General features: G+C 44.8%; 1 long non-coding RNA gene across 1 annotated transcript; it reads right to left on the reverse strand.

The window, feature by feature from the left end:
• Window positions 1–209: 209 nt before the first annotated feature.
• On the reverse strand, window positions 210–24,877 carry LOC118964924. Its single transcript, XR_005052223.1, has 2 exons — window positions 24,492–24,877; window positions 210–902 (listed from the first exon to the last, which is right to left on the reverse strand). It is a non-coding gene; the product is annotated as an uncharacterized LOC118964924 (long non-coding RNA).
• Between the last annotated feature and the right edge of the window lie 411 nt (window positions 24,878–25,288).

Below are 25,288 nucleotides of genomic sequence, written 5' to 3' on the forward strand. Positions count from 1 at the left end.
ACAATGTAGAAAATAGTCCAAATATAGAAAAACCCTTGAATGAGTAGGTGTGTCCAAACTTTTGACTGGTACTGTATACGTTTTCAAAGTAGAAAGTAATAGAAACAAACTTCAGGAGAAAACCTGTTGTAAATCTTGCCCATTGGGAGTCAGGTCCATCACATTACTTTTATAGTGTGGTATAAAGGATTTGGAGACAGGCGCAGGAATACACAATAGGGTTTTTTAATACACCCAAAACAAACACGTATACAAAACACTTGTTTGTACCCAAACAAAAGAGGACACGGGACGATAATACACAATATATAAAGCACGCAGCATAATAGCTGCACCAACGCATAGGTACTCACACGACCAACAGACATGGGAAAAATAACCGACAAAGACAGAGGGAACAGAGGGCATATAATTTATATAACATACAAATCAGGGGAAATGGGAACCAGGTGTGTGTAATCAGACAAGACCGTCTGGGGTTGATGATAATGAAACCCGTTCAGTGAAGCCTAGAAAGCTGGTGACGTTGACCTCCGGAACTGGTGAACAGAATGAGCAGCAGTACCGAGGGGATCCGTGACAGTACCCCCCTCCCCTCCCCCCTCCGATGCGACACTGGCCTCGGGGACGACCATAGGGGCGCGGGGGGGGGGGGGGGGGGGGGTTGATCTGGGCGCCGACGGTGAAAATCCCTGGTCAGCGAAGGATGTCCACCACAGGAACGCAGCACTGCTCCTCTGGGCCGTACCTCTCCCAGTCGATGAGGTACTGGAGACGACCCTCCCGACGCCTCGAAATCCAGGACCTCCCGGACCGAGTTCGCCGGAGCTCCCTCGATGTCCAGAGGAGGAGACGAGCCATCACTGGGACCAGCCTCAGCAAGGGAACCAGGCACCACTGGCCTGAGGAGAGACACGTGAAAGCTTGGGTTAATGCGTTAATCAACTAGGAGTTGTAAATGTTACGTTACCTCATTAAGCCTCCTCAGGACTTTAAAACCTGTTACGGCTAGACGTTCCACTAGCGGAACCGCTCGACAACATCCGGTGAAATGCAGAGAGCCAAATTCAAATTAAATTACTATAAATACTAAACTTTCATGAAATCACACATGCAATGCACCAAATTAAAGCTACACTTGTTGTTAATCCAGCCAACGTGTCAGATACATGACATTCATATTTCAACCTGCCAGGCGAGACACAAAACGCAAAAATAACAATATAATTCATGCCTTACCTTTGAAGATCTTCTTTTGTTGGCACTCCAATATGTCCCATAAACATCACAAACGGTCCTTTTGTTTGATAAATTCTGTCGTTATATCTTCAAAATGTCAATTTCTTTGGTGCGTTTGATCCAGAAAAATACTGGTTCCAACTCGCGCAACATGAGTACAAAATATCTAATAAGTCATCTGTAAACTTGTTCCGAACATTTCAAACAACTTTCCTAATACAACTTTATGTATTTTTTTACGTAAATAATAGATCAAATTTAAGACGGGATAAACTGTGTTCAATACCGGACAAAAACAAAGTGGAGCGAGCTTTCAGGTCGCGCTCCCCTAACAAACAGTACACTAGAGTCGACCCTCGTTCTGAACAGCCATCCTTCTTCATTTCTCAAAAGATAAACATCAACCAATTTCTAAAGACTGTTGACATCTAGTGGAAGCGATAGGAACTGCAAGCAAGTGCCTTAGAAATCTAGATCCCCATCGAAAATCCATTGAAAAGAGAGTGACCTCAATTTTTCTTTCCTAGATGGATTTTTCTCACGTTTTTGCCTGACATATCAGTTCTGTTATACTCACAGACATTATTCGAACAGTTTCAGAAACTTTAGAATGTTTTCTATCTAAGTGTACCAATTATATGCATATCCTAGCTTCTGGGCCTGAGTAGCAGGCAGTTTACTTTGGGCACGCTTTCATCCGGAAGTGAAAATACTGCCCCCTAGCCCGAAGAGGTTTTAAACGGCCAAAAAACCGTGGGGTCAGCTTCCTGCAGGGCAGGTGGAGTAGTAGGTTCCGGGTGGAGAGCCAGACCCGGTCACCTGGGGAGGAAACAGGCACCTCACTGCGGTGGCGGTCGGCTTGTTCATTGTGCCAACACACTGGAGACGAGGGCTGGAGACGAGGATACGCAGCGTTGCAGATCTCCTCAGCTCGCTGAAACCACTGATCCCCCACAAGAGCCTCGATCTGGCTCGGATGCCAAGGTGCCAGGGCCGGCTGATACCCCAACACACACTGGAAAGGAGTGAGGTTAGTGGAGGAGTGGCGGAGGGAATTCTGCACTACTCCGTCCAAGGTAGAAAATCTGCTCACTCCCCCGGCCGATCCTGACAGTAACAGCGCAGGAACCTGCCCAACTCCTGGTTGACCCTCTCCACCTGCCCATTAGCTTGAGGCCGATACCCGGAGGTGAGACTGACCATGACCCCCAGGCGTTCCATGAACGCCTTCCATAACTGTGAGGTGAACTGAGGGCCACGATCTGACACAATATCCTCCGGGATCCCGTAGTGCCGAAAGATGTGCATAAAAAGAGCCTCAGCAGATTGCATGGCCAACGGAATCCCAAGCAGAGGAAGGAGGCGACAAGCTTTGGAAAACCGGTCCACAACGATGAGAATGGTGGTGTTCCCCTGGGAGGGGGGAAGGTCAGTGACAAAGTCCACCGAGGGTCGTTGAGGAACCGGCAGGGGAAGGAGCTTTCCATAAGGGAGGTGTCTGGGTGTCTTTGACTGAACAGAGATGGAGCAGGAAGAGACATAAACCAGGATGTCCCTAGCCAAGGTGGGCCACCAGTACTTTTCCGTTAGGCAGGCGATGGTATGGCCTATCCCAGCATGACCCGACACAGTGCCCAGGAAAGGAGGCGGTTCCGCACACCTGTGGGCACGTAGGCGCGGTTCTCCGGGCACTGTGCAGGTGCGGGTTCCGTATGCAGGGCCTTCCATATGTCGGCGTTCACATCCCATACCACTGGCGCGATGATGGGGATCTCCTCTCCCTGCCTCTCCTCTACGTCATAGAGGCGAGACAGGGCGTCCGCCTTCACATTCTTCGAGCCTGGCCTATAGGAAATTGTGAATTGGAACCTGGCAAAGAATAGAGCCCACCTGGCTTGTCTCGTGTTTAGCCTCTTCGCTACCCTAATGTACTCCAGGTTGCGGTGGTCTGTCCACACCGGGAAAGCTGTTTGGACCCCTCCAGCCAGTGCCTCCATGCCTTCGGAGCCTTCTTGACTACCAAAAGTTCCCGTTTCCTACGTCGTAGTTCTACTGGGCGGGGCTCAGCAGCTTAAAGGAGAAAGCACAGGACCGCAGCTTTGGAGGGGTCCCCGGTACACTGGGACAGCACTGCGCCATATATCTTACTTCAGAGGCATCCACCTCTACGATGAAGGGGAGTGAGGGGTCGGGATGTGCCAACACGGGAGCAGTGGTGAAAAGTGCCTTCAGCGTCTCGAACGCCCTCTCCGCCTCCGCCATCCAAAGAAGCCGCTGGGGACCTCCTCTCAGCAGGGAGGTAAGAGGCGCGACCACCGTGCTGAAGCCCCGGATGAACCTCTGGAAATAGGTGGCGAACCCCAGGAATCGCTGAATTGCTTTTACGGAATTGGGGATGGGCCATGACCTGAGTGCGCTGACTTGTTGCTCCTCCATCTCCACTCCTTCCGTGGCGATGAGACACGGACCGATGGAAAAACTAACTTTTCTCCTGTTTAACATATAGATCATGCTCCAACAGTCTTCTCAGCACAGACCTGACTAACGAGACATGCTGGACATGGTCAGAAGAATAGACCAAAACGTTGTCTATATAGACCACTACGCCCCATCCCAGCATGTCCCGAAACACTTTGTTGATGAAGGTCTGGAAGATTGAAGGAGCATTCGACAGGCCAAAGGGCATTATGAGACACTCGTAATATGACCTGTGTTCATGAAAAAAGCAGTCTTCCATTCATTGCCTGCACGAATGCGCTCCAGATTGTAGGCGCTCCTCAAGCCCAGCTTCATGAAGTACTGCGCCCCGTCCATTTGTTCGACGATGGTTAGGGCGAGGGGTAAAGGATAGCTGAACATGATGGTGGCCTTGTTCAGTGTTCAATAATCAATGCAGGGGTGCAGTCCCCCCATGTTTCTTCTTGACACAAAATAAGCTTGAGGAGGATGGTGACTTAGAGGGGCGGATAAAACTCTGCTGGAGACTCTCCTGTACATAGGTCTCCATGGCCTCGGTCTCCACATAGGAGAGGGGATAGACATGTCCTCTCGGGAGTGCTGCGTCAGACAATAGGTCAATGGCACAGTCCCAGAGGCGATGGGGAGGCAGGCGTGTAGCCTGCGTCTTTGAGAAAACCCTGTGCAGATCCTGGTACTCCTCCGGTAAGTCCACTTGAGGAGCACAGTACAGACTTTCCACCGTAGTGACGTGACAGACACCGCGAGACACCTCCCCTGACACTCCTGCCAACCCAGCAGTCTCCTCTCCGACCAGGAAATAACTGGGTTATGCAAACTCAATCAGGGGAGACATAAAACAATGGGGTGCGTGGAGGTGTCTATAATCAAGAAAGTGATCTGTTCTGAATGAGTGTCATGGGTCAGCAAAGAAACAGGAACAGTAATGTGATGTACGAGCCCTGTTCCTATTGGATGATTATCCAGGGCTCGAACTGGAATTGGTGACTGTAGGGGAACCAAAGGAATGCGTAATGCAGTGGCCATCTAAGAGATTCCCGGCAGCTCTGGAATCAATCAGAGCTAACGGGAGTGAAGGGTACTCGGGGAATTTAACGGGAAAAGACACTGGTTGATTTGACAGACAAGGAGAGGAGACCTTGCCTCCTACCTGGTTGGTGCGGGGGAATTCCCTGGCTTGTCACCTCCTCGCCTCTCAGTGGATAGAGAGCAGGTCGGGAGAAATGACCCCTTTCTCCACAATAGAAGCAGAGGCCCAGATTCATCCTTCTCCTATGCTCTGCCTCAGGCAAATGTGCCGAGCCCACCTCCATCGGCTCTGGCCACTTAGCAGGTGTAGCCATGGGCTCCGAATTTCTCACAGGTCTTCTTCAGGACCGGAGGAGGTTGTCCAACCGGATCCCCATGCTGATGAGCTGGTCGAATGACAGGTTGCCATCACGGCAGGCTAACTCCAGCTGTACCTCCTCCTGCAGTCTACTGCGGAAAACGTTGACCAGAGCCAACTCGTTCCATCCGGTGGAGGCTGTGATGGTCCGGAACTTCAGGGCGAACTCCGAGGCGGTCCTAGATCCCTGGCATAGTTAAAGTAGATGCTCACCCTCCTCTCTGCCCTCCACAGGATGACCAAACACTGAGTGGAAGAGGAGGGTGAAGCGCTTGTAGGACTCAACCTCGGGTCCGCCCGTCTCCCAGACCGCGGCACCCCAGTCCAAAGCCCGTCCGGTCAGTGCCGAGATGACGGTGGCAACCTTGTCTCTTCCGGAAACAGCCCTGGCGTAGCAAGCGAGGTACAGGTTGCATTGTAGAAGGAACCCCTTGCATCTTGCTGGTGCGTGGTCAAAGCGCTCTGGGAGGAACAGGGGTATTCCACGGACCGGCTTCGATGGAATGGAGGTAGATTGTGGTGTGGGAGCTGGAGAGACTGGTGAGACTGCACACTCCGCTCCAAGCGCAGGATGGTTTCCAGCACACTGTCCATGGCGATACCGAGTCTGGAGAGACAGTCCTCATGGTACTGTACTGTCCCTACAATGTTCGCCAGCTCGCCAGCTGTCTCCATTTTGCTGTCGGTTATTCTGTCACGCTGGTAAAAAGGATTTGGAGTCAGGCGCAGGAATACACAATAGGCATTTTTAATACACCCAAAACAAACACGTATACAAAACACTGGGCTGTACCCAAACAAAAGAGCGAGGGTAAACCTCGTTGAAGGACACAGGACGATACCCGTAATACACAATATATAAAGCATGCAACATAACAGCTGCACCAACGCATAGGTACTCACACGACCAATGGACATGAGAACAATAACCGGCAAAGACGGAGGGAACAGAGGGCACATAAATAACATACTATTCAGAGGAAATGGGAACCTGGTGTGTGTAATCAGACAAGACAGTCCGGTTTGATGATAATGAATCCGTTCAGTGAAGAAAAGAAAACCGGTGATGTAGACCTCCAGAACTGGTGAACAGAATGAGCAGCAGTACCGGGGGAAATTTGTGACATATAGCATGAAGCCAATGGTGTGCACACTTTACTCTTTCTACTTTGATGCATTTTGATGCATCACATTGTCCTGTGTGGCTGTGGTGAGAGGAGGCTGCTGCTACTGACACACAGACAGGCAGACAGGGGGCAGCCGACTCATACAGCACAGGACAAGTGCAGTGGAGGAAGAGAGAGAGAGTCAGAGAGAGGGAAGGAAGGACAGACTCACAAAAAGGGAGGGAGGGAGCGAGAGAGCATGGGACAGGGAGGGAGGGGTGTATTCTCTGGGGAAGGCTGTGTGTTTGGGTGAAAGGCGACAGAGTGTGTATTGTTGGAGCCTCTGACTCGCCACCCTGGAGAGCCCCCTGTTCCCACGGTCCGCTCGGCAAACAAATGCAACCCACCTCCCCTTCCCCATCTTCCCCCAGTCCAACCCTCGAACTCCGAGGTGATGTCATTAATTACCATCAAAATTAGTGTGACAGCAAGCGTGCATGTGTCTGCCAGTGTGTGTGCGTGTGTGCGTGTGTGTGGAGGTGGGTGTGGGGATGAGAAAGAAAGAGACCATTGTCTGCTCTGGAATAAAGAAATCTCCACTGAACCATTGTTAACAAGGAAGGCAGAAATATTGACAAAAATACAGAGTTCTGTGAGTGAGAGTTGGCCTGTCACATCATGTCAGAGCCTCACAAAACCTGATCTCCACACACTGCCCTGCCTGACCACTGAGAGACACTGTGCCCCGGTGACTGTGGGAGACTGTGTGTACTCCTGATGTAACTCAGTTTTACCTCCAATGTCTCGAAACAGAGGGAGTGATCTTATTTTTTTATGAACGGTCGTGTGTGTGTGTGTGTGTGTGTGTTTGTGCTTGTGAGTGTGTGTGTGTGACAGAGACAGAGACACAGTATTTGTGTGTGTGCGTGTATGCATTTGTTTCTTCATAATGTGTGTATTGGCGGGTGTATGAACACGGTCTGAACATACAGTAATAACACAGCTGCCTGGCCATTAGCCTCTTCCTCTGTGCTAGGATCTCTACTCATTACCATATATACAGTATACACAGTTGGAGAGAAATGCTTTGTGAAAATGGATGGAGTATATGTCCTGTTTCCCTTCCTTCAGAAAAATGTAATTTGTATTGGACATATATGGTAGCTTAAATGCTGCAGTGTTCTAGAATGTGTGCGATGTCACATAACCCAAACCTTTGCGAGTTATTTTAGTCGCATCGTGTTGTTTAGCCGAGGAAGACACACAAACATGCTGCCCTCCCTCTTTGTGCCATGAGCAGGGGAACCAGATTATTGTTGATCAAATTTGCAGCCACATGAATGCATGGGAGTCCACCTCATCAAAGTCCACACAGATAATTGCTACTATTTGATCTCCACTCTCTCGAAGGACATTCAGTGTTAATTAGGAGCTCTGATTGGGGCAGAATGAGGCGAGAAATTAGGGGAATGTTTGTGCTTTGTTGTCCAGCACAAAGCTCTCTTCTCTGGGTTTACCCTGCTCTGCTGGGTCGAGGTGGACGGAGGTCCTAGACCCTGTGTGGCTCCTTGTTTCCAGGACCAGGCCCGTCTCTGTCTCTGGGAGAATGCTTCTCATCTGCCCCTCATCCTCCAAGCTCATCAAGGCATCCCAATGAGCTGAAACAATAAGCTGCATTGAGGGGAAGAGATGGACAAATTAATGCCCTTTCCTATGATTGCTAGTGTTGGGGCCACAGGAAACATCTTCACATACCCCTTGTTGTTAAACTCATCATGGCAGCCAGGCATGCTACCTTTGGATCCTTTGGATGGGAAGCCAGATATTTTAATTGGGTTTTATGTGTTTTTGTGTGTCTGTGTGTGCACTTGTGTGTGTTTATGCATGTCTGCTTGTGTGTGTGTGTACGTGTGTGTGTGTGTGTGTGTGTGTGTGTGTGTGTGTGTGTGTGTGTGTGTGTGTGCGTGTGCGTGTGTGCGAGTGCGTGTGCGTGCGTGTGTGTGTGTGTGTGTGCGTGCGTGCGCCAAAGAGGAGGACCATAAATTAGCATGTGTATGTGCATGCCGACTTGCATTAAAGTACATGTAATAATTAATGCAACAAAATAATCTAACATTAATATCACTTTAATATCACTTTTAAGTTCAATATACAGTACATACACAATGTATTGGCATGGGACTGAGTCAATGGAAAAGCATCCAATTTGTGGATACATTTTTTCCACTTACAAAATCTAGTGTCACACCCTGATCTGTTTTACCTGTTCATGTGTTTGTCTCCACCTCCTCCAGGTGTAGCTTATTTTCCCCAGTGTATTTATCCCTGTGTTTCCTGTCTCTCTGTGACAGTTCGTCTTGTATGTCAAGTCAACCAGCGTGTTTCTCCCATTGTCCTGTTTTTTCTAGTCTTCCCGGTTTTGACCCTTGCCTGTTTTCTCTGGACTCTGTACCCGCCTGCCTGACCCTTCTGCCTGGCATAACATCGAGCCTGTCTGCCACTCTATACCTCTTGGACTCAGAATCTGGTTTTGACCTTGACCTTGCCTGTCCACGACCATTTTCTTGCCTACTCCTTTTGGATATAAATAAACAACTAAGTCTCTAACCATCTGCCTCTTGTGTCTGCATCTGGGTCTCGCCTTGTGCCCTTATTGTACAAACTGGCCATGACAGACTTGGACCAGCTCTGCCACACTGTCTCCCTGCAGGGAGCCACTATTAGGAGACATGAGGAGCTGTACAGGACCTTCGGGAAGGGCTCCGTTCCTTGACGGAGCGCCACGACCAAGGATTTAAGGAGATTATGGAGCAAATCAGGGAATTAGCTCAGAGGCTGCCTGCCACCTCTGAGAAACCCCAACCACCCAGTAATTTTTTCCTATTAGTGGTGAGCTTGTACAGCCTACCTTGGCTCCCTGAGAACCCCATTTAGCTCTTCCGAAGCGATATTCTGGGGATCCTGCACCTGCCGGGGTTTTCTTTCTCAGTGATCTCTTGTCTTTGAGCTACAGCCATCTTTGTTTCCTTCAGACCCATCTAAGATAGCGTATGTTATTACGCTAATGTCGGGAAGGGCGCTCTCCTGGGCTACGGCAGTTTGGAGCCACAATCTGCCATTTGTTGTCATCTGGAGGATTTCATGGCAGAAGTGAGGAAGGTATTCGATTCTCCGGTATCCAGGAGAGAGGCGGCCAGTAAACCTCTGGAATTACGTCAAAACTCCCGTAGTGTGGCAGACTACGCAGTTGATTTTCACACGTTGGCCGCCGAGAGTGCCTGGAATCCGTAGTCTCTTTTCGATACTTTTCTTCACGGATTATCTGAGGTGGTAAAAGATGAACTAGCTGCTCGGGAACTACCGGTGGACCTCAACTCTCTCATCGCCCTCACCATTAGAATTGATGGACGCCTAAGGGAACGCAGGAGAGAGAGAGAGTCTTGTCTCATTCATCCGCAGTGGCTCGCTCACCCCTGAGGGAAACTGGAAGTCCCCGAGGATTGTTTTTCCGAGAGGATCTGAAGCCACACGAGCTCCCTCGAGAATCATTGACAAGGGGTGAATCAGATACACCAGAACCTATGCAACTGGAAAGAGCTAGATTTTCACCTAGGGAACGTTCACATAGGCTAAGCTCCAACAGTTGTCTGTATTGTGGGGCATTTCATTGCTACCTGTCCAGTGAGGAGACCTAGATCATTAGTAGGTACAAGTACTCTGGTGAGTCAGATTGGGAATTCCCTAATTCCTATTACCCGTACCCCTTTTGCTATTATTCTGCTGTGGGGAGACCAGTCAGTCTTTTCGGGTGCTCATTGACTCTGGGGCTGATGAGAGTTTCATGGAGGCTACCCTGGTTTCTGAACTAGTTATTCCCACTCAACCCCTTTCCGTTCCCATGGATGCCAGAGCACTGGAAGGCCGTTCAATTGGCAGAGTCACACACAGCACAGTTCCCAGGACTATTTCTGGTAATCACAGTGAGTCAATACAACTGCTTCTCATTGAGTCTCTTTACATCCCTATTGTTTTGGGATTTTCTTGGCTCCAGAAGCACAATCCCAATATTGACTGGACCATGGGTTCAATCCTGGGTTGGAGCCCATTCTCACTCACACTGCCTGAAGGCGGCGCAGCCTTCCCCTAAACCTCTGCCTGCTGGGTTAAGTTTGGCCTCAGATCTCTCTGCCGTTCCCACAGAGTATCATGACCTCCGGGAGGTTTTCAGTAAAGCTCGTGCTACCTCCCTTCCTCAACATTGTCCTTACAATTGTGAGATTGACCACCTCCTAGGCACCACACCGCCTCGAGTCCGGATTTATTCCCTGTCTGGCCCTGAGACCAAGGACATGGAGGAGTACATTGATAACTCTCTGGCGGCTGGAAGCATTCGCCCTTCGGCCTCTCCTGCCGGTGCAGGGTTGTTCTTTGTAGGAAAGAAGGACAAGACCCTGCGTACATGTATTGATTACCGGGGACTCAATGACATCAAGAACCGGTACGCGCTACCACTCCTTGCCTCGGCTTTCAAACCTCTCCAGGGGGAAAACATATTTTCTAAACTGGACCTCCGGAATGCCTACCACCTTGTCCGGATACGTGAAGGAGACGAGTGGAAGACTGCTTTCAATACAGAAAGTAGACACTATGAGTACCTAGTCATGCCATTTGGACTCACTAACGATCCTGCAGTCTTCCAGGCTCTGGTTAACGATGTGCTCCGGGACACGTTGAATCGGTTTGTTTTGTATACCTCGATGACATCCTGGTTTTCTCCCGTTCTGCCCAGGAACACGTTCTCCATGTTTGACAAGTTCTTCAGCACCTTCTGGAGAACCAATTGTTTGTTAAAGCGGAGAAGTGCGAGTTCCACCTCTACACAATCACTTTTCTGGGATACATCATCTCTGAAGGGAATGTTCAGATGGATCCGGAAAAAGTGAGAGCGGTGGTGGATTGGCGCCAACTCACGTCCAGGGTGCAGCTACAGTGGTTTCTGGGGTTTGCAAATTTTTACCGCCGTTTCATTCGGGGCTACAGAAACCTGCCAGCTTCCCTCTCTGCACTCACCTCTCCCAAGGTACCGTTCACATGGTCCCCAGCAGCAAACAAGGCTTTTGTGGATTTGAAGCAAAGATTCACCACTGCCCCCATCCTCATCCATCCGGATCCGACCCGTCAGTTTGTGGTGGAGGTTGACGCTTCCGACATGGGAGTAGGGGCCGTTCTTTCCAAGCGATCCGTCAAGGACCAAAAGCTTCATCCCTGTGCCTTCATGTCTCAACTCGACGGAGGAGAACTATGACATTGGCAACCGGGAACTCCTAGCAGTAAAGATGGCCCTGGAGGAGTGGAGGCATTGGCTGGAAGGGGAGGAACATCCATTTTTAGTTTGGACCGACCACAAGAATTTGGAATATCTCCGCACAGACAACTGCCTTAACTCTAGGCAGGCCCGGTGGGCTCTGTTATTCACTGGGTTTAATTTCACCAGCTCCTACCGCCCAGGGTCCAAAAATGCGAAGCCGGATGCCCTTTCCCGCCTGTACAGATCCGCTGCCACACCCTCGGAATCAGAAACCATCCTCCCTGCCTGATGTTTGGCCGCTGCGGTTGTCTGGGGTATTAATGTTCCCAGCCAGACCCTGGGGAAGGCCCGGCTACCCAGATGTTCGTTCCTGATTCAGTCCAGTCCCAAGTCCTGGAATGGGCTCACTCCTCCAGGCTTACCTGTCATCCTGGTGCTTGTCGTACCCTGGCTTTCCTCCGACAGCGCTTCTGGTGGCCGACCATGGCTCCTGATGTCTCGGCCTTCGTTGCCGCATGCATGGTGTGTGCTCAAAGCAAGACTCCGCGGCAAGCTCCGTCTGGTCTCCTTCAGCCACTTCCTGTTCCTCATCGGCTCTGGTCCCTTATTTTCCTGGATTTTGTCACTGGGCTTCCTCCGTCAGATGGCAACACCACCATGCTGATGGTGGTTGACAGGTTCTCCAAGGCCGCCCATTTCATCCCTCTTCCTAAATTACCTTCCACCAAGGAGAAGGCCCAGCTCATGGTGCAGCATGTCTTCCGAATCCATGGACTCCCGGTCGACATTGTCTCAGATCGGGGTCCTCAGTTTTTGTCCCGATTCTGGAAGGAGTTCTGCACCCTTATCGGGTCGTCGGCCAGCCTGTTCCCCGGGTTTCATCCCCAGTCCAACGGCCAGTCGGAGCGAGCTAATCAAGATATGGAGACGGCACATCCGGTGTCTTGTTGCCAGTAACCCCACCACCTGGAGTCAGCAACTGGTCTGGGTGGAATGTGCCAAGAACACTCTCCCCTGCTTGGTAACTTAACTATCCCCCTTCGAATGCTCCATGAGATATCAGCTCCCGTTCTTCCCAGAGAAAGAAGAGGAGGTCAACATACTTTCAGCCCAAATGTTCATCCGCCGCTGTCAGCGTACCTGGAAAAGAGCTCGGGCGGCTCGTCCCAAGACAACCTCCAGGTATCATCGACAAGCAGACCGTCACCGGACTCTGACACCTTGCTAACGGGTCTGGCAGAGGGTATGGCTATCCACTCGGGACCTACCCCTCCGGGTAGAATCCCGTAAACTTTCCCCCTGTTTCATTGGTCCTTTCCCCATTTATGTAGTCATTAGTCCCACTGCTGTCTGTCTGCTGTTGCCCCGTACCCTCCGTGTTCATCCTACTTTTCATGTGTCCAGGATTAAGCCCTTGTCTCACAGTCCACTGTCTTCCGTTTCTAGGCCTATCCCTCCCCCTGGGTCATTGATGGCCAGCCTGCATATAAGGTGAGATGCCTCCCGAGGGTTCGGCCACGGGGCAGGGGTCTCCAGTACTTGGTTGACTGGGAGGGTTATGGTCCGGAGGAGAGGTGCTGGGTTCCTGCTAAAGACATCCTGGACCCGGCCGTCATCGCCCTCTTTTCGTCTTGTATGTTTTCAAGTCAACCAGCATGTTTTTCCTGTTTTCTATTCTCTTTTTCTAATCTTCCCGGTTTTGACCCTTGCCTGTTTATTTCTGGACTCTGTACCCGCCTGCCTGACCCTTCTGCCTGCCCTGACACCGAGCCTGTCTGCCACTCTGTACCTCAGACTCAGAATCTGGTTTTGACCTTTTGCCTGTCCACGACCATTCTCTTGCCTACTCCTTTTGGATATAAATAAACAACTATGACTCTAACCACCTGCCTCCTGTGTCTGCATCTGGGTCTCGCCTTGCGCCCTTATATCAAGGTTTTGCCAATTATTCAGAACATGTCATGGAGATCAGAATGCTGAGTTTAATTATATTTCCTACACCAGGGTCAATATCCACAAAGCATCTCAGAGTAGGAGTGCTGATTTAGAGTCAGTTTTGCTTTTTAGATCAAAATTAATAATACAGATCCTAGATCAGCACTTCTACTCTGAGACGCTTTGTGGATACGGACCAAGATCTTACTTATCATAGTTTGAAAATGAATCTAAAGGCACTGTTTCAACTAATGTTAAACCTCCTGCGATTACAGTTGTAATGGATAACATGTCTTCTTGACAGCTTATTATCTTTGAAACATTTAATTGATGTATGTTGTTTTGATTAAAGAAGAAATAAAACTGGCCATCTTTAGACTAGTTGAGTATCTGGAGCATCAGCATTTGTGGGTTCGATTACAGGCTCAAAATGGCCAGAAACAAAGATCTTTCTCCTGAAACTCGTCAGTCTATTCTTGTTCTGACAAATGAAGGCTATTCCATGCAAGAAATTGTCAAGAACCTGAAGATCTCGTACAACGCTGTTTACTACTCCCTTCACAAAACAGCACAAACTTGCTCTAACCAGAATAGAAAGAGGAGTGTGAGGCCCCGGTGCACAACTGAGCAAGAGGACAAGTACATTAGAGTGTCTAGTTTAAGAAACAGATGCCTCACAAGTCTTCAACTGGCAGCTTCATTAAATAGCACACGCAAAACACCAGTCTCAACGTCAACAGTGAAGAGATGACTCCGGGATGCTGGCCTTCTAGGCAGACTATCAAAGAAAAAGCCATATCTCAGACTGGCCAATAAAAATAAAAGATTTAGATGGGCAAAAGAAGGCCAGCATCCTGGAGTCGCCTCTTCACTGTTGATGTTGAGACTGGTGTTTTACGGGTACTATTTAATGAAGCTGCCAGTTGAGGACTGTCACGCCCTGACCTTAGATATCTCTGTTTTCTATATATTTTGGTTAGGTCAGGGTGTGACTAGGGTGGGTACTCTAGGGGTTTTTGTATGTCTAGGGGTTTTCGTATGTCTAGGGTTTTTGTAGGTCTAGGGGTTTTTGTATATCTATGTTAGCCTGATATGGTTCCCAATCAGAGACAGCTGTTTATCGTTGGGATCATATTTAGGTAGCCATTTTCCCTTTTGTGTTCGTGGGTTCTTGTCTATGTGTAGTTGCCTGTCAGCACTCGTTTGTATAGCGTTTCGTTTTGTTATTTTGTTAGTTTGTTCAGTGTTCATTCTTTTAATAAATAAGAATGTACGCATACCATGCTGCGCCTTGGTCCAATCCTTATAACGAACGTGACAAGGACTGTTTCTCAAACAGACTCCTCACAATGCAGTTTTAAGAAAATAGAGAAAATAAAGTGTTTACTAAATAAACTAAAGCAAAATAAATAACAATAATGAGGCTATATACAGGAGGTATGCGTGGGGGTACAGGTTAGTCGAGGTAATTTGTACAAGGGGGTGGCCATTTGATTAATTGTTCAGCAGTCTTATAACTTGGGGGTAGAAGCTGTTAAGGAGCCTTTTTGACCTAGAATAGACTGCTGAACAATAGAGTTCTCCATACAAGAAGTATAGTTATAGTACAGTTGACATGCTGAGTTCTCCAGTGCAAGGCTGAGACAGAGGCCCGCGTTACCAGCAGATGGTGCCAAAGTGGCATAGACTGGCACAGAGAAGCCTGGCAGCGATTTGGGCATCTGATCTTCACCCACTGGGTTTACCATGCAGCCTCTGCTCTCTGTGTGAAACACAATACCTTATGTAGTCATCTATATTACACTTACATTGACTTTCTGCAGGCATGGTCTGTATGTGGGGGGTAGGCCTGGAAAAATCTGGTTTGTAATGTGCTCTCCTGTTTAATGGCCCATATAGTTAACAGTGTGCATCCACATATAGATTGTACATACATAATTGAATTCATGTTCATTTGGAAATGATCACAATATTTCTAAGTTGTTTTGAGCGGCAGACTTGAAATGGATTTGGAATGGCACTTTGCATGAGTTGATGCTGAGGCATTACAAGCTGCTATAATGAATATGTTTGTACATTGTTGCAATCATTTGAAAAGGTCAAGAGTTTAAAGAAAATTGATACCACATTGGAACTCCACAGGATCAACAGAGATTTCAACGTAACAATGCCATTACAATAGAGTGAAAGAAGTTACAAATAGGTAACATACAGAATATTTTTTTCACGAGAAATGGCAATGTCTTGTTTGAGTTGTGGTTGACATATATAATTATATATGTTTGACTGAGATGTGTTGAATAAAAAAAACGCATCACTTCACTTGGACATAACCCACACATAGGCTTTACTGGCCAGTCACCAAGATGGCAGTGAGTGGGCAACATTATTGAGTCCTTCCTACTACACAGGAACTGTATCAATCACTCAGAGAGACCCAAACGGAAGAGCTTAACACATTTCTCCCTCTTTCTTTTCCACTTTTCACAATAAACAAAAGGGGGATAGAACCAGAACCAGTGCACAGATCCAGGTCTCGAGTAGGGCCGGCAGTAATGGTGGTGTTGGTCTTGGCTACTTCCCCCATGGTCTGTTCTGTCTCCATTAACATTCTGAGGCTGTGCCACTTGGAGCACCAGGCTCTGAAAGAGAACGCTTAGACTCTCTCTCTCTCTGACTAGGAGACAGCTAGGACAATAACTCTACTGTGTGACTTCCTACTCTCTATATATTCAACCTCCCCCTACAAATATACACACTGCACCACCGCCATGAATGGACCCCACTGTTAACTAACCCTACAGTGAGTGGCCATGATTAAATATAGGCCTCTGTGTTATTTTGTTATACTTTTTGGGGCTTAATGAATGTGTTTAATACACTGGTGTATGTCCATTCTAGAGCAGAGTCTCGCGTTCAGATGACATAATACACATGAGTTAGATCATCTAAAAACATGGGCTCTATGCTTTCATGGAGAAATCACGGAATTCCCATCCGCTTCCGTGCCTACTTACTAATGAGCATTGATTACAGGATGCCACTAGATGCCGCACTCTTAGCAGCTCCTTTTCCCTTATGGGATGTAGTACAGTAATTTCATTTAGGACAGTCATTGTGATAAAATTGCCTAAAACATAGTCCCTGTTTTTTTTGAAAATGGTATTAGTAAAGCTAAATTTATTTCGATTTATTTCAGTGTCTTAGAAAAATACCCTTTGAGAAGAAAATATGAAATAAATAAAATACATCAAATGTTGCATTTATAAGGACCAAACGTTTTCTACAAATGGATATATGTCACTTAATAGATTTAAATAATAGTAGAGATTTAGTTGAACTAGATATACGTCATACCAACACATTATGAAAATAATCTCAATGGGCTATTTGATGAAAACATCTGAAAGGATGGTGACAATAAAAGATTACGAGGAGAAGTCAAATAGTATTTACCATAAGTACAATATAGTCTTTAAAATGTATAGGCTACTATTAACACAAAGGCAATCAGCACACATTTAGAAATGCTCACAAACACCATATAAGTTGTAATATAGCCTATTAGGCTACAGTGGCATGCAAATATGCCTAGAAGAAAATGTAATTCATTAAAAAAAATGAAAAATAGAGAAACAAAGGTTACAGTAAGTATGTTTTTATGATAGTGTGGTTTATATATTTGTTTCTCCTACGAGACTCGCCTGATGCCAATTAAACGATTAAAGATCGATAATTATACAACTCTGAAAAGAAAAGTTGAATATAATTTCCACTCCTCTAAAATATAATTTTAAATATTTTTGAGGGACTATCCCGATTAATCTCAAATAAAAAATGGGTCTATAAAATATAATAAATTCCGTTCTGATGAGATCAAATATGTAGCTGAGATATAATAGAGAAATGCATAACGATTGAACTATAAAAACATATTTCCTGCTATGATGCTATGTCAATCCCTTTTGTTTCAAAGGGGCTGACATGAACAGTTGAAGTCCCTTTTATCCGCAGCATAGAAATGTGCTTGATCGAAATGTTTTATTGTCAATTCGTTGGTTGAGGTCTTTGTGCAAGAGGACTTAAAACTATACAATTGAAAAGCTATAAGCATTGTAGTAGCATGTCAAATGCATCACATAGTTAAAATAATGTCTTAATTTTTTCCATGGACCAGATCAGGTAGGCTACAGACTACTGTAGCTGGCAACCACACCCCTGAAGTATGGTCAGCACATTCTTTTGAAAACTTATTAAAACGTTTTTCATTACAGTAACTTTAATTTAGTGTTTGAATAAGTTCTGCAACTACAACTGCTACAATAACACATGCTTAAAATGATAAATAAGATAAGAGTTTATAGTATGAGATTTCTGATATCACAACTAGAAACGCTGAAACTATGAAGCTCTGAAACGTATCGAAATGTATCAATGCTGAAAAAATAAGCAGCCCTCTGGACGAGAGCCTAATTAAAGCGAGCCAAGAATAGAGACACCATTTAGACGCCATCTATTTAAACATTTAAATCATGATTTTCCATAATAGCTCAAACTTTGAAGCTCTTTATCAGATGTCGTTGGTCTTCATAGCATTGTATTGGAAGCAGTTGGGTTTTGTCATATTGACACAGTTGAGTTCATTTCATTTGGAGATTAGAATATTTCTCTGTCCGCCACGGGCTCTGTGAGTTAGCCCACTCAACATGCCCTGCCTAGCCTACCGATTTGCTCTGTTCTCTAAACTCTATTCAATAAGCCTACAATATGTGGCCTCTCTATAAGCGGATACATTTTCACCTGATCTGTAGGCTATTTATTATCGAGCATACCAAGGTTTTCTAATGCATGCATAAAGCTATAGACCTAATACAGCAGTGTGCATTAATGTGCTGGTTATTAATTGCCCAACAAATAAGTTCAAAATACATTAGATATCTTATCGAATGTAGCCTTCAGTAGCCCTACTGGAGCACTTGGGGATATGTTAAGGTTATGGGACGTTATTCATCCCATACTTGGACTTGGAAAATCTATTTAGCTACATTGATGAGGAGCACTTATTTTACAACACGATAACACCTATTGTTAACAGGGCTATGCCCACGAAGAATTCAAACATCATTAAAACATCATGAAATTAGAGAGCACGAGTACTGCTCTTCTTCATTAGGTCTACACTTTACATTGGTGCCACTCTACGCTCGTTTGTCAGAGTAGGCCTACTTGGCATCATGTTTGAGGCCGACCACACGTTAGTACGACCACGACGAAGGGCACATTCAGAAAACACTTACAAGCTATGTATCATCAATGGAGTGATCAAATTCGTCTTTGTTTCACGCGTGCAAAAATGGGTCGCTCTCCTTGGTCTTTAACCTTTTCAGTTTTTGTTGAAAAGTGTTTCATGTCTTGAGTCTAATCAGGCCACAATCGTGCTTTAAGGAGTTAAATATGTTTCTGCCTTCGCTGTAACTAGGTCTATAGTTGTAGAAATGGTGGTTGTTAGAAAAGAGTGGTAATTACTCAGCCACGACATGCTCATACATGCGTGTAGTCACATTGTTCAGCACCTTGTACACTGGACAGCGCCCAACTAGACTTTCTCTGCACAGCAGGTCTCTCTCTCGCTCTCTCTCTCTGTTCAAAATTATATTGATGTTATTTAATATAGCTTATCACACATATATCATGCAAGTACAATATGTAGTAAATTATCTAGTTAGACAAGTGAGATTTTATTGCTGATAAAAATACAGTTGTATTTTTCTCAGCATCTTGAAAACAGAAACAGTGGCCTATCTTAGTAATAAGAATCGAATACTAAAAAGACGAACATGCGTCATAAAACAACAGAATAAAATACTTTGTGGAGGAGTTAATGACTGCTATTTGCAAATTGGCTGCTATTTTTTAAATGACTTTATGCTGTTGTACTGATCAAAAGGCTTGTTGGGAGCATAATGGCCATGTGTCTATCCCTCTTGACAAAGAGAAGGCTTTTAAACCTGGACACTTTCCAAACGTCACACCTTCCCGCCTGCCCAGGGTGCATTAACAGTATAGCTGGCAGTGGTGAAGGAGTAATTATGTTTAATTATGTTTAACACTGTGTAGTTAACGCTGTAGCAGCGGCAGTGAGAGCATTTATAAAATGAAATTACATAAAAGAACATGTATTTTAATAAAGCTTTTTAAAGATTAATTGATGTTGGGCACATTGCTTTACGCGGACACAGGGGCAGTGTCATATCCGTATAAAATAATGTTTCATATCTAATGTAGGCCTATTCTATCTCAGCGACACATACTCTGTAAAAACTTTAACCTACTTAATGTGGCTAAAGTTGAACTCAATTTTCAATGAAGTATGAACACATTGCCAACTCTTTTTAGGCTTATTTAGTTTATTGTTTTAAGACATTCTGATATGGGGCACATTTTTGCTATGCTTCACGTGAGCACTTCATGTTCATGACTGATATATGATTGGCTATAATACGCACGGGCACCCTATCAAAAATGATTTATTGAGATATTTCTCGAGAACATTATTTAATAGAAAATGATAAGGTTATCTTTTAAAAGTAATGTTTTGGCTACACGTGCATAATTTTCTACTTTGCCAAAGGCCGTTGCCAAAGTTCAAACAGGGCCGTTCTTCAAACATAACGCTCTCCTTTCAGCTCTATAGTATACAGAGCTATATGCCTCAAAAGTCATTGCCGAGATGCTTGCCTTCCTTCATGTTCTGGGTCCACTACCACAAACCCCTGTGTATAATTGGACTACAAACTGCTGCAGTCTGTAGAAATGCATTCTCTCTCCTGAGGAGGTCGCTTTTGCACCTCTCCACTGAAATGCGCATGTGTGTTAAGGATGCTTGCGTAGATACTTTGTCGTAAAGATGTTGTTTGTGCTTTTATGTTGACACAGATATATTGTTCCTACCGAATAGGATTGTAATATAAAGAGTGAATAAAAATATGGATGAAATTGTTAAAAATGTCTCTCTCTCTCACGCACGCACGCGCGCGCGCACATACACATACACATTCACACACACACACAAGAGCGGAGGAGGGAGGGAGGGAGAGACGTGCATCGCTAAGTCACTCCCCAGTTGGTCATTGTGCTTTGAGATTTTCAGGCATTTTGTCATCTTTTCATTCGCATTTACATGAACACTGATGTAAAATAATCCTATGTGTAAAAGTCTAGTTATACAATCTCTCAGTTATACAATTACGTTTGTACAGTTTGGGACTGTTCAGCAGGTTTAGTGACCAATAATACTGACAACGAGGAGGATCATCATTGAGAAATAAATGTAAATGCATCTTCATCTACTGTCTATTAGGCCTATCCCCAGCGTTAAATTACCCTGCCCTTCCTCCTCTTCCTCTTCCTCCCACATCGTATTATCATGCATCCTCAGTGCACAACTCAATGAGGTGTGTGTGTGTGCATGTGTATGCGTGTATTTTCAGAGAGATATACGCATGAGTGTGTGTGTGCCAGTGGTTATGGTGGGCCACAATTTGCAACATATGTAAATAGTGTAGAATTATATCCAAGACAGGGTCATTCTCTGGCATGGTTCTTCATGCCAGAGTACAGTATCTTGCCTCAGTGAGGTTTCCTCTTTTTGTTGTCTTGATCTGAAAAGACTGAATAGTTGAGAAAACCGTTCTAATTATATGGCAGCACAGCTTATTTAGGTGATGAAAAGGGACTTGCAGTGTCATAGCACCCCTTTAAATTTGCCAAATAAGGAGTGGTAATGATGAGGTGAGAAGGAGTGAATGCCTAAAACAAACTATAGAGGAGCTCCACTAAAGCAGCCAGGGGCTTAAGATATATTAAATTACCATGATTAGGACTTTAGGCATGGTTCAAGCCTGTTTGAGAGGCTGGGGAGCCTGAAAGTGGTGCTATTCATGTCTGGGGAGCAGGGTCAATAGGTCGGTGAAGTTCACAGGACCTGTTTCTATTCTTATGCTAACACAGAATACAGGCCCTAATGCTCACTGGCTTGGAAGATATAAATGATTGGGCAATAATCCACGGCCCTCCGTTGCAGGGGGAGCTGGTCTATAGCTAATTGCGCTCTGCCTGCTCTCCATTCAGGAGACGGCCATAATGATGTCAATGAAAGACTGGCCGTTTTCTCTGCTCTCCTCTTTCCCCACTTGCAGTTAAGAGAGGTACACGATTGTGTTTTGATATCAGTGCACGGGGGCTCAGGCGTTTCTGAGTGCTAGTCTTGTACAGGAGGTTCTTGGTTCTATTGAGTTTATGGCTACATACAGTGAGATGCTGTGTTCTGTTGACAATGACTGCTTACAGTCCATTCTGAAGTTGGCTAGATGTTTTTCCCTCCACATCTCATAATGATAGCCACAGAAAAGATGTCTATTTTACAGTCCCATAAACCGTTTTAGGAATGATAGAGTTTGAGCTGTTAGACTATAGATGCCATGTTTAGTCACCTCCCTACTCCCCAGGATGGTTTAGTTGTTCCTCCATCCAAGAACGCCTCTTAGAGTGTAGCAATGTAAATAGATTAAATTATGATGACGAGTATTTCATTCATTTACATATTGTTACACGGCACATAAAAGGTTGTTTTGTTCTCCTACGGCAAGCCTGAAGATTAATTTCTCAGTGATGGTAAGTATGAGGACCCTCAATGCCTCCCGCTACAATAGGCCCTATCTATCTCCTTATGACAAGCAGAAAATCTGAGAAGAATAAACGAATGAATACAAATGATCTTGGAGTGCCATGTGACAGAACACCTGCAGTCAAGTTCCTGTGGCTGAGACACGGTCTAGTCAGCTCGTCTGGGAGCCTGGGCTGTTTCTCAAGTATTTTTCACATTTACACAACTAGTCTAGTTTAGGCTAGGCTGGGAGCATCGTGGGAGTGGCTTCAGTTTACACTGCACACATACAGAATGTATTGACATTATCATAAACGTTTTACCCCAAGCAAGAGTAGTGGGGATTCTGTAAGAGATGGGATACATTGTTACTGACTTTTAGTCAGGGATACATTGTTACTTTTGATAGTTAAAAACCCTTAAAATGCAAGGGAAATTAGGTATATTATTGGAATTTTAAGTCTATTGTGCATTGAAAAACTGCAAGGTCAAGGTTACAGAGTACGGTTTTGAATATACTGTAATTAAAACACATATATGTAATCCTTTATTACCTAGTAGGGGATATGATTATAAGCATGTTTCAGTGTCTGTAATCAAATGATCACACTTTCAGTGTCACTGTGAAAGAAATTCATGTCAGCTCCTGTCAATGGAGTTCATTCCATTGGCCATTGGGGAATAGACGGACAAGCCACTTAAACTGCGGTCATCCCCTCTGACCCCTAGCTGCTCTAGAGGGCCCTGGGGAGACACTTAATAGCACTGACATCTAGGATTCTAACAGGTCCCTCTCTGAATCACATTCCAAGCATCGAAACCCTTCACCCCATCATCAAAACTCATATTTTCTATACACTGTATTGTTATATTGCATTGATGAAAGCTATATTTGACATCATTCCTGAATATGAAGTGCAGCCATTTTTTTAAGTACCTGCATTTCAACATAACATTGCCCATTAGTGCCCTATGAACTGTCCGGTATCATAGAATGAAATGTAGAATTTAAAAAACTATTTTCATAAAAATACATATTATGAAAGGTTAAATTGTTTATAATAGATGGCTAGTTATAGATTCACTGGATAAATTGTATGGGAATAAATAGAGAAGTATAAGGAATAACAATGTTAATTTTATAAACTATCTACAAACTAGTTAATTGTCTATAAACTATGTAAACACTTCATCAACTACTGTATTTATAAACCTTTTAACATAGTTATTTGTTTTCTTACTTGCCTGTTATCTATACGTTTAGGAAATTACTATGTCTTAAAACACCCCAGGTTTGTTGTGAGCAGGACATGTTGATAAGCACGTGTCACTTTATTGGTCTTTCCCGGGTCAAGCTGTCCCTTTACAAGGACAGGTCATAACCCTCTCTGGCTGGCGCATCCATCCAGCCCTGTTTGGCACTGGACTTGGATATGGGATTGTCAGCAATATAGACTCACACTCAGCTTACTGCTTGATCCCCTCCTGACACTAAAACACAATAAAGTGCACATTTATGATAATTTCTGTCATTGTGTTTTAATTTCACCAAATTACATTCAGAGTCTCTTCTGAATGCTGTGGCTATTTGGGATAGCAAAATGTCTGCATTTTGGCGGAAAGTAATGCAGCTTTTCCGACAAAAGAACGTGCAATAAACAATATTCTATTTGAACACTAACCCTCATTTTATTTTATGTAAAGCAATCCAGAAACGTTTTATTGTAGGCTATTGTATTTGCAATTAAACCTCCTTTAAGGAAGTAAACTCAACTGACTAGAATGTAAAGCTAGTGTAGTGTTCACGTATAGGGTATCTGAAGCGCTAATATATGGAGGCAAAATGTTACAAGTACGTATTATTTTGAGATGTTCTACTGTAGGCACTCTAGAAATCTAAGCTAATAAACGATTAATAAAGATGTATCGATATTATATTCTTATACCGTTCATTTGTATAGGCTAGATGTTTCATTAAAAAGGTGTCAGAGATAGGTGTCCCATGACATAAAACTCGTAAAACAATCTGTGAGAGAGTCAAATATACTAAGTAGCCAGCCCGTCTATGGGCAAACGAAAGCGACTTCAGTTGGAAGGGTCGAAAATAAAATATAACTTTTGATAACCGTATTGGATATATTTAGAATAAGAAATCACTTGAGGTATTTTGGCATCAACTAAACGTTCGATTGGAGTGTGTTTCGGGCCAATCTATGACCAAATGTCAGTGACCAATGCAAATTATTCCCAACGTGGACGCGACTAATAATGCAGAGACAACATAGCCGTAAATTAGTTGTCAGACCCATGATCAATATCATTGCTTTACAGACTGGTTAAGCACAACACAAAATTAAATAATTCGCTGCTTACCTTAATCACAGGCTTTGTGAAAGCAATGATTCGTGATTTTTAAAAATCTAAAATTCAGATGTAGGCCTAGCCTATTAATTTGGGTAGAATGTATTTGATTTTCAGATTATTTTTTTCTGCGGTCAATTCACGATGAAGCATCTTTGAGGGGAACGATGAGTTGCTTGTTTTGAGTCGACGAGTCTGTGCTATCCAGTCTGAAGTCAAATGGCGAATGATTGGCGATACTCTATAGAATTTAAAGAGCAATTAACAATTAAATGTTCAAAACAACAACGCCTTCTGAGCGAGAGGGAGTTAGCTCAAGGAGGGAGACTTCTGCAGGAGCATGTCTGTATTCTGCACCACTGTGTCTCAACCGGCTCGCTCAACTTCTACACTTTCAGTGTTTCTCTCTTTTTTGATTCACGTCTATTTTCTTTGCATGTTATTATGCCTTTGCACTTTAGATTTCGTCCAATCCATTAGCCTGATTTTATTTATCTCAGTTTTTGCAGAATAATTTTAGGTTATGTTCAATGTTTCTCAGCAATTACGTGTCACCTGTCACTCAAAATGCATAGACAAAAAATGTATTTGAAAACAGTTACCGATCAAAGACCAACAAACCTGAGAGCTTAGAATCCTTGGTAGGCTACTTTTTAAAATGTATTTTAGGCTACTTCAGAAGACTTCATGAGGATGGTCTGTTTATGTCCAAACGGTTGAAGGCCTATATTCACATTTCAAAATAAGGCATAATATTCACACTCATCTGGTAAATAGAAGATCCAGACCAATCTACCAACAGCTTTCTA

This window comes from Oncorhynchus mykiss, chromosome 6 (assembly GCF_013265735.2).
Source record: "Oncorhynchus mykiss isolate Arlee chromosome 6, USDA_OmykA_1.1, whole genome shotgun sequence".
In the NCBI taxonomy this organism is placed as follows: Eukaryota; Metazoa; Chordata; class Actinopteri; order Salmoniformes; family Salmonidae; genus Oncorhynchus; species Oncorhynchus mykiss.